General features: G+C 45.5%; 1 long non-coding RNA gene across 1 annotated transcript in view; it reads right to left on the minus strand.

Annotated features, from left to right (window-relative positions):
- Window positions 1-390: 390 nt before the first annotated feature.
- Window positions 391-14,765, minus strand: part of LOC307184765 — a 33,986-nt gene continuing 19,611 nt past the window's right edge. Inside the window, exons 3-5 of the long non-coding RNA XR_013827823.1 lie at window positions 5,195-5,300; window positions 2,893-2,961; window positions 391-1,451 (exon numbers count right to left, since the gene is read on the minus strand). This is a non-coding gene — a long non-coding RNA (uncharacterized lncRNA). The remainder of the gene's footprint in view (window positions 1,452-2,892; window positions 2,962-5,194; window positions 5,301-14,765) is intronic.

Raw genomic sequence — 14,765 nt, forward strand, 5'->3', positions numbered from 1 at the left:
TGGAAATGGTTCTCAACCAGGGATTCTCATTATGCCTGGAGGTCTCCAAGCACTTAATGCCCTGGAACCAAGGATGCTAAACATCCCACAGTGCTTGAGCCAACACAAGACACAAAACAAACCCTGGAAACAGGACAACCACTGCATAGAATTTTAAATGGAACTCTACACTTCATTCAGACGCTCCATTAACGTTTGTTAATCTAACAAAATTACCAGTATCCCAAGGAGCTAGACTAAATATAGGCCGACCTGCAGATGATAACATCTCCCTCTTGAGGGATAAGGGAAAATTACTTTCATACAAGCAATTATTTTTAAACAGATTTATTCCTGTTCTTATTTTCTTCAAAGATTATATAATGCTATGTTTTATATGTAACACCAGGAGAGAGAGTACTATTCCTTTCAGAAGGGACATTCTGAAAGAAAAGAAATAACCACGTGTAAAAAGATATTCTTTAACAAGTCTTGTTCGTCATTTCCTTCCTACTTACTGCTCATCAACATGGCATGCATAATGCTTCTCCTCCTATTTACCTTTTTATTCTTTCTGCAGTGGTTCTCAAGTATAGTTCTCTATACCTGGAAGGTTTAATTTTCCTAGGGTTCTGTCTTCTCCTATTTTAAGTTTTCTTCTTGTATTTTCTTCTCCCCCAAGTGCCTTTATTTCCCGTGCTTACTTTCTGTCCATCTACTTCTCTTTCTTTCATTTTCTCTCTAGCATTTAGTCCCTCCTGCCTTATGATCTAGAACCTTTAGTGCCTGTATCATTCCTTGGAGGTTACAGGCCAGCTGCCTGATGTGGGATGACCAGCTGTCCCAGTTTGCCCTGTACTAAGACCCCTCTGTCCCAGGCCAACCAGGATGGCTGATCACTCCACTTAACCAGTAACCTGGGGAAATAATACACTGACACCAGGTGGAGGGAGGAGTAACTCTGTTATTGGTAGTACCCTGCTGGGTGGCTGTAGTTTTTTAATTAGGGATTGTTGGAAGAGCATGCAAATGCAAATAAACCAAATAGAGGTCAGAACCAATTATTAGCAAGAGTTTCTCTGGTCCTTTCTGTGAAGGACCAGAGAAACCAAGTATGTGACTAAAAGAGACTTGGAAGATCAGTGTGAGAGACTGAGTTGGTCATTAGAGCTGAAGGCTGTGAAGCTGATGTGTAGCCCTGCCTGTGGAGAAAAGAGGATAGTTTTGGCACTGAGATGTTTGAGCCGAGTAAAAACCACTGATGACGTAGTCTATTCCAGAGTAACCGACAAATCAGGAGGACGCATTGAAGAGGCAGAAATGGCTCTTCCTGCTTCTGGGAAGCATTGTGGAGGCTGAGTCTTACCAGTCTGAGTTGCAGGATCAGAGACTTCTCACCGGCGAGCTGAGTGGGCGTTCTCTCAGGGGCTCAGTGGAGCCCCGAACAGCCTTCTGTGGCTTTCTCCAGTATTCTGGATCAGAGCGAATTAGAGTAGTTAGGGGCTAAAATGTCTGACCGAAAACAAGCTTCACCACCCCTGTCGTTCTACCATGAAAAGGACCATTCCTCTTTTACCTTCAGACTGTCTTTGTATGTGCCAATATCCTTAGTCAAAGGCCATATACTAAAATATAACTCATCCCCACTGCGATGCTAACTGATGACCCAGGGTTTGTTTTATTTTTAGGAGCCATAGAAAGAGCAGCTCTGTCACCTCTTCACTTCCCCTGTGAGAGAGGATTCCTGCTTCCAGGCGCACACGATGCCTATTTGACAAATTAGACAATTTTGAATACATGACTTATTCTTCCCTAATTAATTCATTCTAGCGGAAAGCACAGAACTCTGAGATTCTTAACAGACGAAGGGAGTGAAATCCAAGACTCTCAAGTACTTCTGGGGGAAGTCTGACTCAACCATTGTTCCTTGTTTTCATTCAGCAAACCGTTTATTGAGCATTTAGTACATACTGAGCACTCTGCTTGGTGTTGTAGATAAAACAAGGAAAATAGTGTAATTCTTGACCTCAAGGCACGGACGCTATGGTTTTTAGAAAGTTACGTACATGTGAATAATAAAGGCGACAGGTGCTAGAGTCAAAGCGTATTCACGTTACAAGGTAAGGGTGTAGTCCGTTCTGCCTGGGCTGTGGTCCCTGTAGAGATCTAGCCTACCAGCTCTGGAGGAGAAGGTCTGTGACCGTGATTGATTTATTCATCATTGATCTCTACTGCCTCACACTTAGTAGGTGCTCAGTAAATAGTTTTTCAATGAGCAAAAGATGGTGTTGCCATAAAGCGTGGGGGATGTGCACAGAAACGATGCACGTAGTTCAGCCAAAGGGTCCAGGTACTGCATGATCGGGCCCTGCCTCCCTCTCCAGCTGCCATCTCCCATGCTCTGCTCCCCTTCCATCATGCTGAGCAGTTAAGGCTTTATCCTGAAAGCAATGGGGAGGGGGGGCCCAGAGTGTAGTTTTATGTCGGGCTCTGACATGGTCAGCTTTGTGTTTTAGAAAGATAATTCTGGCTGCAGTGTGAAGGATGGATTAGAGGGGGGAACTCTGGAGTAGGGAAGATCATTCAGATTAGCAGTCATTCAGTTGGGAGAATGCACACAAGAATTGCCCGGTAACTGTCCAGGGCCCACCCCAGACCATTTGAACCAGAATCTCTGGGTATGGAATCCAGATATCAGTAGTTATAAATTGTCCCAGGTGATTCCGGTGAGACATGAAGTTGAGTAGCATAAGATGGTTGCAGAATGGAAAAAGGGGGCATAGATACTCGGGCTATTAAAGGTAGAGGAACACCACCACTAAGTAACAGAGCAGGGGCCATGAAGACAGGGAGGAATTGAATTACTCACAGGTTCTGGCTGGAGTCATTGACATGGGAAGTAAGATGACTGACCTTTCTAAGTTCCCTGGAGTATCATGCTTTCAGTACAGATGCTCCGTCAACCCAGGGCAGTTGATCACCCTACAGGAAGGATAGTGATAACTTTTACCAAAATAAGTAATAGGCATCAGAGTGTGGTTGGGAGAAAGATGATTAATTTTAAACATGGGTGACAGCTGCTAAGTATTGGTGACTAAGGCTGCCCTAAAGCTCACAGCTGAGGATCAAATGAGCTAAATACCCCACATTCTAAATTCCTAGAATCACAGCTGTTAGGGCCATACATCCTCAGCAGGGCTTGCTAAGAGAAACCAGGAAGCAGAACAAGCACCGCCACATCCCACCCTAATATGAGGTTGAAAGGGAGAAGGCTGTTGCCTTTTGTAGAAGTACGTTACTCACGTAGAACTACTTATTTTCCAGAACAGGGCAGGGTGGCTCTGGGCTACCTCTCATCCTCAGAGCCAAGGGGAGGAGCTGACAAGAGAACTGCTCCCAGGTGTGTGGGTCTCTGGCTGTGCCGGTCCCTGTCTGGACAGTTAGAGGGCACAGGCTCACTGTGCAGCCCCCGTGCTACCAGGGTAGAGGAAATGCACATGGGGGAGAGATGCTATGGTGTGGGACTGCTGGGTGAAGCAGGCTGAACCTTCAGGTTTGGAAGATGGATCCCACATGTGCCTGAAGACGCAGGAGTGGGCTGTGGTGAGTAGATCATATTTGGAGCGCTGTTCTTACCTGGGAAAGCCACAGCAAAGAGGAATGGGGTATATGGCTGCCAGCTCAGGGGCTGGGCCTGACGCTGGGAAAGCAGCTCTCTCGTGAGGGACCCCTAACACCCAGAGCTGCTGCTTGGGAGCAAATTCCTTGTCAGATGAATGTGTCAGCCTCCATCTGCCCACACTGAGCACAAGGACAGTAAGCTGGGTCCCGCAAGTCCCCTCTCCCTTCCTTAACCCTCCTTCCTGAGCTCTATCAGAGGGGTATGTGATGGAAAGACATGGGCAGGTCTGTGTGGGCCAGACCGCATCCACAGCCCTGTTCTGCTGCGGGGTCAGGAGAGGAGATGGGAGAGAAGAGAGACAGTGATTGGGGATGAAACTAGAGCTTTGAGACACTGAATCTTGGGGGTAGGAAGTCATTGTTTTAACAGCTGGAAGTAACAGTTCTAAGAACTGAGAGGGCCAGAAAGTTGGAGCAATGGGCTGAAATCACTAAGGAAGCCCACTTTCCATGGGAAAGGGGATTTTGACGCAGCAGTCACTGACACGTGAGCAACCCCGAGGAGGGACCCAGGTAGTGAGAAACCGAAGCCTTCTGCCAACAGTGAAGTGGGCCCTTCTCAGATGACTGCGACCTCATGGGAAATCCTGAGACAGAACCTCAGGCACTCCTGCATTCCCAGCCTCCAGAAATGTGAGATAATAAATGTTGTTTTAAGTTGCTAGTTTGGAGGTCATGTGGCCATAGATAAGGAATAAGAGTTGTCCTGAGTTGGGCCAAGGAGGCCAGGCCTTTATCTCTGACTCGCTGACTAGTCATGGGGTGCAGGCCGCTCCTCGGAGGAGGAGGATTTGGATGAGGCCGCTTCCTTCAGCTAAGGCAGCCCCCGAAGAGGGCAGTCCGCTGAAGGCTATTTACCAACAATATTCTCCCCAGCTGGGTGATTCAGTCCTTTATTCCTCAGGAGGGATCTGGGCAGCTCATCACAGCGTTCACCATGAAGTGTTTAGTTTGGGGCTTCTATGGGCCTCCAGAAAGAAGCTTCTGGAGCACAAAAAAGGTGCTGGTAAGCTAGGACTCAAGAGTTTGAGAGTCTGGGAGTATCCGCCATGCATCCTATTCTCTTCGTTACCACTGCTCTCCTTTTAAATGTTGGGGTTTCCTGGGGTGTCATTCTTGACTTCCTCTCCATGTCTGAGTAGAAAAACCAGGGAGATTGGTGTCCATAAAGCAAGGAGGAGGAGAGAAATAGGAAGAAGGTGGTGGTCGCTGAATGTAACGGTTGGGGTCTCGGGAGAAAACAGACGACAGACTCAAGGGGAGAGACAGAAAACGCTTGATGAAGGGACTCTTGACAGAACTGTGGCCAGGGATGGGGGGAGCACCAGAGGGACCTTGAGGCACCACCTGCCACCAGGCCTGCAGGGGTGAGGGCAGGGAGGGCACGCAGGGGAGGCTCTTTGTGGAAAAGGCTGTCCATCGGGAGCCGTGGCCTTCCGAGGGGGACCCAGCGATCCAAGGATGCTTGGCAGGGCCAAGGGCATACCCGCTGGCTTCACTCTCCTCCTGCCCTCTGGGTTTCCGCCAAACCCACCTGGGAGCCAGACGGTCCAGGAGTCGTTGGTGCAGCCCACACAAGTCAGCTCCCTGCTGGCTGCCCCGGCGGCACAAGGCAGGGCGGAGGAGGTTGGAAAGTGGCTCTGCAAGGGCAAAAGTGAAAGGTGTTCAGCAGACAAGAATTAGATGTGCTCATGACCAGCTCCCTCTTAGAAGCGATTTAAAATAACTGCAAAGGTTGGGGTATACTTAAGTTTTAAGGATAGTATCTGAGAGAAACTACTCCTCTCTTCTCCCATAGTGTCCCTGATGCCACTAACAGATCGTAGATAAAGAGGCCACGGGTCTGATCCCCGGAGTATTACTTTCCTAGGAAATTATATTCAGCTCTGTATCTTGACTGTGGCATTGTACTAGAGTCCGGCAAGATGTCCAGAGGTAAACAGGAAAAGGGTACAGGAAAACTACTTTTTACAACTGCATGTGAATCTTCAATCATTTCAAAATAAAACATGCAATTAAAATCGCATTCCCTTATTCATATTCCACTCATTCCACTTAGATAATTGAACCTGAAGCTTTAAAAGTGATGCAGAGTTCCCCAGGAATCGCTGAGCTAGTTTGCATTCTCATCTCATCAGAATGAAAACTTTGAGTCACCTGATCTGCTATGATTTGGATCGTGCTTCTGTCGAACGCAGCTGTTGCTGCCTTGAATAAGGAAGAATGAATCTCAGGCCCAGGAGAGGGGCCTGAGGCCTCGGAATGCCAGTGACCAAAATAGACCATAACTGGGTCTGTTTCACAGGCACACTTCGGTCTACTCCTTGCACTGATATTGTGATAGAACAGCTCTGCACGGCAGGCCATGCTTCTACAGACAGATCTTAAAATCCTTAGATGCTGTATTTATGAGTCTGTTTTTGTTTGTTTTTTAGATTGCCAGAGGGTGAAGGGGATTAAGAAGAAACACACCTGCAGTTATAAAATAAATAAGCCACAGGGATATCATATACAGCATAAGGAATATGATCAATAATATTGTAATAATTTTGTATGGGGACAGAGGGTTACTAGGCTTATCAAGGTGATCGTTTTGTAATATATGCAAATGTCAAATCGCTATGTAGTACATCTGAAACTAACAGTATTGTACATCAACTATATTTCAATAATAAAAAATCCTTAGATGTTATTGCTTCCTTTCAGAGGCTCTTAGTTAATGGAATTAACTAGCTTATTTATCATTAGACTAAAGTAGTAATTTAAAAAACAAATCTACACTAACAAGCTCATTTGGGAAACAACAGCTGCTCCAAGATTCCAGAGAAGGGGGAATTAAAAACCTGATCCCAGCTGAAGACATTTCTAGACTGAAAGTGCCTGATGTCTAACTCAATTGAAATGTGTTTGGAATATGTGTGGAATGTATAAAGTTTCCATGAACTTTTTTTCTTCAGATTTTTTAGCTCTATGATGTTACATTTCACAGGCTAAATATGGAATGGCTTGGTAGCCTAAGATTACAGAACAAAAATGATAATTCTCGGCCCTGTATACAAAACAACTCTCACTGATAGTGTGTGCTCTTTGTTCTTTTCCTTGAAGATTAAGCAGTTTTATAGTTTTATCTCTCGGTAGGATGTACTTCATACAGGATGACTCTGGATTCCTTTTTCTATATATAATTGGTACAGTCAGGACTGAAATTTTATTTTCTCTCTCCTCATAGAAAATAATATAAGCACCTTATTAAACAGCACCTAGACCAAGAAATGCAAGGGCGTTATAATACTTCTAAGCTCATTATGATCTTAGTGAACAGGTTTAGATTCAGGACAATACCGGAAATGATTATAAAGTGCATGCCTGATCAATTTCAATGGAGTCATTACTTAGTGTGAGTTTATGAGTAAATTTATGCACATCACTGTCAAATGCAGCCATGCTTGTGGAAATATAGGAAGTCATTACAGTATCGCTTCATAACAGAAAGTGTACTATCAAGACCCATAGATGTCACCACTAAAAATGGTCCCTTTCCTAGGCATTTATACTTGTATTTTTTTTTTTTTTTTTTTTTTTGCGGTACGCGGGCCTCTCACCGTTGTGGCCTCTCCCGTTGCGGAGCACAGGCTCTGGACGCGCAGGCTCAGCGGCCATGGCTCACGGGCCCAGCCGCTCCACGGCATGTGGGATCTTCCCGGACCGGGGCACGAACCCGTGTCCCCTGCATCGGCAGGCGGACTCTCAACCACTGCGCCACCAGGGAAGGCCCCACTTGTATCTTGATCACCCAAGAAAGAGTAGCTGAGGAAGGTCAGCAGAAGGTCAGGTCTAAGGCAGAATACACGATTCCTTTATGAAATAAACTGCCTTGTTTTATCTGGCCCCTTAAACGATCCCACTAATTACATTCAAGCAAGCAGGGTGGGAACAGATTAGATTATGTGGAATTTAAAACAAAGGGTCTAGTGCATCTCCATGGCTGTTTCGTTAGAATCTGTTAGCTATAAATTACATTTAGCGTTGTTACTATCATTTATCTTCAACGCCTTATAACTTCCCATCATCAGAGTGAACCACCAGGTGGACGAAACTCTCTGGGCCTCTTCTCAGTTCAGGAAATCAGTCAGTGGCATCGTGGAAAGTCTCCTTTTGTATTCAATCCTGATTTAGGTTCAGAGCCTAAATTAAGTCACTGCTGTGCAATTGTGTGACCTTGGGGAAGTTATATGACTTTCCTGAGCTTCGATTTCCTCATCTGTAAAAGGAGGGTAATGTGAGATTCAGAAGTAATGTATTTAAAGCACCTAGCACTTCTGTGCTAGGCCATAATAGGCCCGAATCCATAGGTGTCTCCACTAAATAAAGCAGATCAGCGGCCTTGACTTGAAATGTATTCCTACTTTAAACGATTTCCCGATAATAAATCGGAGACAGATTGATAACAGCCTTTTACGGCTCCTCCTATATGTGAGAAACGTGTGGGAAACAAAGCAGAACACTTAGGGCTTGTTTCAGAGATAAAAGACTAGATAGTGCCCTCTAGTGGTAAACGGGTAAAACGTCTGAAGGACATCTATTTTTTTACTTGGATTCAGACTGAAGTCACAGAAATACCTAGAATGTAAAATCATGGGGTCAAATATAATTAATATTTGGATAGGGTTTTAACTTTCACACCATCCTATAAAACAATGAAATGAAGGAAAACCTCCTTACCTATTATAAAACAAATTGCAGTTTAATCATATGAGCGACAAAAGAATCAGAGCCAGAAACTATTTTCTTTTTCAATCAAAGGTGACCACTTTGATTCATTTTTGCACTCATGACTAAGTATTACATAAAGAAATTAGTTCAGTAGGATGAATTAACAGACTTCCTTCCCAGTTCACTGATCGTTTCACAGGATTTCTGGTAGTCTCTGACAGTTTAGAAAACAGGAATTGGGCTATATAATCTTCTCCAATGATTCTCTCTAAGCATTAGTTGATACAGAACTTCCCTTAACTGGACATTAACGAAGCTGCTCCCATCTAGCTCCTGAACTCTCAGAATCTCCACTTCTACCAGCACTATTGCCCTTGAAGTTCAATCAGGGCAGTGTCAGCTAGTAGTTAAAAGCAAGAACTCTGAGGCCAGACTGGGTTCAGCTCTATGACTCAGTTTTCTCATCAAGAAAACAGCAGTGTTAATATCAGCTGCTTCGTAGGATTGTTCTAAGGATTGATTAAGTTCTTATGTGGGAAGTGATTAGAACAGATCCTGGAATTACTATTATTGCACAGCTCTTATGTGCCCTTCCTTCTCAGTATTACAGAGAATGCAGCAGAAGCTTAAGATCCAGGCCCTGCCCACAAAGAGTTTATGATTTACATGGGAAGACCTTGTTAGAGGGGTGGGTCTTTCCCCACTTCTTGGTTTGCAACGGGAGGACTTTTCCTGAAACATATCCAGGGCCACTCATACTCTTGTCCTCCCCGCGAGAAGTGGAGTGACTCAGTTGGAGTGGGGTGACCTTGGGGACAACCCCATGAGGAAGAGGTGCATCTTTTTAACGCAGGTACAGGCTCATTTGACCCTCACTCTATAGCACATCCTCCAACTTAGCTTGGTCAACAATACAGGTGATGACTGGATTCTGCCAGCCAACCATTTGGTCTAGTTCTCCATTTGTTCAGAACTCAGTCTGAGAACTGGACAGCTATTTATTGAGGGGACCCCCTTGGAGACCCCAACAGAACACACTGATCCATAAAAGCAAGTCAATACTAACCTGTATGGTGTGGACCTACCATATAAACCTGTCCAGAACTGAGAATCTGGTGTAGGTTGAAGCAACAGAAAAGAGTTTCATGAAAACGGGACTTATGCTGGCTCTTAAAGAATGGGATAGAATTTGGGTGGGAGGAGGGAGGAAAAAAGAATCCTTCTGCAAGCAGAGCAATTTTTTCCTAAACCTTGCAGCAGTTTGCACTTCTATGCAATTGGAATAAAATATAAAATATTGGTTAAAATTAGAAAGTCATTTTCTGTTTGATGACTACATGGTACCATAGCCAAGCTGTGGCAGAGAAATAGGTGACGTAGTTCCTCGCTGCCTGATTTTCCAATCACGTGTGACCCAAGTGCCGGGAAAGTTCTAAGTACTTTACACATATTAGTCACTTATTCCTTACAACAACCTATGATCTAGATATTATTATGTCCCCCATTTTACAGCTGAGGAGACCAGAGCACAGAGAGTGGTCATTTGTTCAATATCAGTAAGAGATAGAACAGGGGTTTGAACCCAGGCAGTCTGACCCCAGACTCCATTCTCTCACCTCAGTCTGCTGTGTGATTTCCCAGTCCAAGGGAGGGGTTTGGGGTGAGCCTTCCTTGTGAAGGTGGTCAGTAAAGAGACCAGCCTGACCGGAGCGAAGGTTTGGACTTCGGAGGCTGCAACGGGAGGCTGAGAGGTAGGTGGGGCTGGTTGATAGAGGGGTTGGAAAGCCAGAGGTTTGGATGCAGAGATAAAAAGAAAAGGCAGGATTAACCCTAACATGCTCCGCCCACTCAAGAACAATTCTATATTGCTCATCATAGCAGTTCCAAAGAAGGCTTCAAGGGTTTCAGTTTGGTTGAATGGACATTACGTAGATATGAGGATATGGCAGAACAAAACCAGCACCTGATCCCTCTGTGCATGGGCTGGGCCACGGATGGGCAGGGCCCGTGAAACACATCCTCATTCATTCTTGCCTTCCAGCTGTCTGCTTAGAAGACAAGCAAGGCTGGAAGTATGAGTTTGAGATTTCATATGTATTTAAGAGCTGAAACCACGACATGTGAAGCTCCCTGAAAAAAAGTTGCCAAAGGAGGATGGAGAGAAATACCGATGGAAGAGGGAATTTGGGCAACTCAGCGCTGTGGAAGTCAGCCGATCTGCACAATGTAAGAAGATCCCGGCCGGCTACTCTGAAGGGGTGGTAGAAGATGAGTACAAGTATGAAGCCAGGAGATTAAACAGTGAGCTGAAAAGTACTGAAGAGAGGAAATGAAGCTTGGTTTCTTCCCTTCCATCACTAGTACGTTGGGTAAGGAAAGGAACACCTGGTTCCTGTCATGCTTCTGACTTCTCCACCCTCCCAGGGCACAGGGCATCTTTTAAGTTGGCTAAGATGATGTGGTGGTGGTGAAGGGGTACAGTTTTTTGTTTTTTTGTTTTTTTTTGCAGTACGCGGGCCTCTCACTGTTGTGGCCTCTCCCGTTACGGAGCACAGGCTCCGGGCGCGCAGGCTCAGCGGCCATGGCTCACGGGCCCAGCCACTCTGCGGCATGTGGGATCTTCCCAGACCAGAGCACGAACCCGTGTCCCCTGCATCGGCAGGCGGACTCTCAACCACTGCGCCGCCAGGGAAGCCCTGAGGGGGTACACTTTTGAGAGGCTGGGCAATAAAAAGAAATCAGGAAAGGGAAGCAGATTTTTCAAAGGTCTTTTAAGATAGAACTTAACAGAACACACAGCCCACGGTATCATAGGTGTTTGATCCTTCCTGTAAAATGCCGTGATTACGTTATTAAGATCTTTGTATCAGTATGGTTCCCACCAGCAAAGCAGAAGCCACTATGACTGCTTGAAACAGGGAGATTTAATGCATGTAATTTGTTATGTAGGTGACAGAAAAAGTCAAAAAGCCAAACTGAGGACCGTGAGGCAACCTAGAAATTAGCAACAGCAGGAAGCCACTTCCTTGCCAAGTCTATAGGGTCAAAGAGAAGAGGCCAGATCACTGGAACTCAGAGGCCAATTTCACCTGTAGAAACTGGGAATGGTGGGCCTGTTGGGAAAACTGGCTGAAGAAGAGGTGCAGCTGCTGCCCGAGCATCCCGGGAATAGCGGGGCAGATAGACTCTAGCTTTTCCCTTCCGCCCACTCCAGTCTCCCTCCAGCACCTCCCATGGCCAAGTCCAGCTGGGCATTCACTGACAGGGGAGCCTGGGAAATGCACCCAGGAGCGGTCAGGCCCCAGGACACAGGGCAAAGCAGGGGACTGGCCAGGGGGGCACCTGAGGGCAAACATGTATCAGACCTGATCGGTGCTCTTATAACATTTGACCCATCATGGGGATGGTCTCTTCCTTGTACAGAAGAGCCAAGATCCACCTGCGGGTGAAGTCATTTCTACCAGAAACCAATTAGACTCATTCTTCAACCTCAGTTCCAGAAGAATCGAGACGCCTAATGGTGGCTCTCGTGTGGTAGGCCACACGGTTTCTCCTAGATGGAGGGAGATGGGCTGAGAAGTAGAGAGTGAAGGGTCAAGGAGAGGAGCCCATGAGCACCTCCCAACACCCTTTAGAAGCTGCGAGAAAAATACTGAGACGGGGAGCAGAGTGGAACAAGGCCAGGTAGGCTGGAGGCTGAGTTATGGTAGGAATAGAGACCTCTACCATTTAAGCCAGAGGGTTTACATGTTTCATATACTTTCTCTTTCATTTTCTTTCAGTATTTTGATAAATTAAGAAAGACATTTGAAACCCCTGCATGTGACACTGGTGTTATGGTGTTGGGTGGGGTGAGTGGATTTCTGTCCAAGCTTATGTCACAGCTTTAGAGAGGAAGTGGATCCCTGGGGCTGGTGGTCATGGGGGGATTGACATGACTGAAGCCCAAGGGGAAGTGAAGCCCATAATAGAAGCTTCAGGTAGGGAAGCAGTTGCTTGTGTGCCCTGACTATATAACCCTAACAGTAAGCTTAGTGATCTGGAGTTTTAATAGCTAATAGTTATTGAACACTGTCTAACTCCATGCCCTCTTATATACACTGCCTGTGTCAATTAATTTAACCCACATAACAACCCTATGAGGTAGGTGCAGGTTATAGATGTGGAAATTGAGGCTTAAAGGTTAAGTAACTTGCCCTGGGTAAATTGTGGAGCCAGGAGTAAATTCCAGGCAGGCTGTTTCCAGAGCCTGCCTGTTTAACCACTATGGGCAAATCTAAGAACCTTGAAAAAAAGAAGAGAAGATGTCTTTCGGGAAAGAGAGAAGACTCTGGAAAAGATAAAATGAGGGAGGGAGCTCTTAGAAGGAGATGGGAAGGACAAGTGACTGGTTCTGTGAGAAAGTCTCTGCTACATTAACATGACATCAGCCAAGCTTGAACATTTCTGCAGGGAACACTGTGCTGTACAGTCTGTGTCTGATGATTCCAATAGCTAGATTCCCTGTGGATCTGTTGTCTGTTGTTTCTGTTGGTTCTTATTCAGGGCCTTGTCACCTCATGTTTCTGGCAATCATTGAGAGGTGGGGTTGTATATGAAAAATAAGTTATGGAAATATGTTGAAGCCTAGACTTGTGTTAATCATCCTCAAAAAAAGACTTTTGTTTGTTTCTGGGGAGTGCTGGCAATCTGGGATCAGCTTAATTCAAGTTCAAGGCCTGAGGTTTTCTGAACTACCAGGTGATGATAAACCAAGCCTGGTATGAGCTGGGTTATTTCTGATTTACTCTTTCTCCTCTGGTTGTGGGAGAGGACTTTTGGGTCTTAGGCCAAAGCAAAGGATTACTTACCATGGAAAAATGTTATAAAAATAATGAGAAAGCAACGAATGGATTGCTATTTTCATCACGAGTTGGTTCTATCAACTCTTGTGATTCTGGGCTATGGACCGAGGCAGGTGGCAAGGTGAAAGGTCAGGGTGAGAACACAACCAGTAAACTGGACAGGGAAGTACAGAAATGGATGAGTGGAAATTCAATGCTGAGCTTTTAGAAAGACCCTGAACAATCTAACCTCACTCTCTGCTTCAGAGAGTGAACATTAGTAATGAGGGTACCACAAGCTGTGACATCCTTGTCACATCACGAAGAGACAATGAGGGTGGGAGGAGGGTCCCTGCTCAAGCACAAAAGGGCCCAGGCCAGTGGGCTCCCTGACCTTGTTTTTCCCGCCAGACCATCTCTGGGCTGCTAAGGGGGCTCCCAGGAGATGCGGAGGGCAAACTGAGTGCCATGACTCAAAATTGCCAGGGGCGGGGATGGTCAGGGTCTGGGATTTGATTTGATCCTATTTTAATAATCGATTAGCTTAAAGAAGGTAATTTGGATAAAGAAGATGTGGTACATAAACACAATGTAATATTATTCAGCCATAAAAAAGAATGAAATAATGCCATCTGCAGCAACATGGACGGACCTAGAGATTATCATACTAAGTGAAGTAAGTCAGAAAGAGAAAGACAAATATCATATGATATCACTTATATGTGGAATCTAAAAAAAATGATACAGGGACTTCCCTGGTGGTCCAGTGGTTAAGACTCTGTGCTTCCACTACAGGGTGTGTGGGTTTGATCCCTGGTCGGGGAAGTTCCGCAGGCCGCGCGGTGTGCCCTTCCCCCCCCAAAAAAGACTCCATGCTCCCAGTGCAGGGGGCATGGGTCTGATCCCTGGTCAGGGAGCTAAGATCCAAAAAAAAGATGCAAATGTACTTATTTACAAAACAGAAACAGATTCACAGACATAGAAAACAAACTTCTGGTTACCAAATGGGAAAGGGGGGGAGGGATAAATTAGGAGTTTGGGATTAACATACGCACACTACTATATATAAAACAGGTAAGCAACAAGACCTACTGTATAGCACGGAGAACTCTACTCAATATTCTGTAATAACCTAAACGGGAAAAGAATCTGAAAAAGAATAAGTATAAATATATGTAGAACTGAATCACTTTGTTGTACACCTGAAACTAACACATTGTAAATCAACTATACTACAGTAAAAAATAAAAATTGGCAGGGGTGGGGATGTTCAGGATCTGGGATTTGATTTTGTCCTATTTTTAAGCTAATAAATTAGCCTGTTACTATTCAACGAATGCTGGCAGAAGACATCGACTTGTGCTTCAGAGAGAAGGGACTTTGACCACACTCATGGCACAGCATGACCACTACCACATTGACATGGACTCCTCTTGCCACCGGCAAGTCCCCTGGGGGTAACACAGGGGGCCTGGGATGGCCACCTGCGTGTGCGGTGAGTTGCGTTACAGGAGGGGACACTGAGCTTGGGGAGTCCAGTGTTTTCGAGCCAGCAGTAAACAGCCTCCC

This window comes from Stenella coeruleoalba (genome assembly GCF_951394435.1).
Source record: "Stenella coeruleoalba genome assembly, chromosome: 3".
Lineage (NCBI taxonomy): Eukaryota > Metazoa > Chordata > Mammalia > Artiodactyla > Delphinidae > Stenella > Stenella coeruleoalba.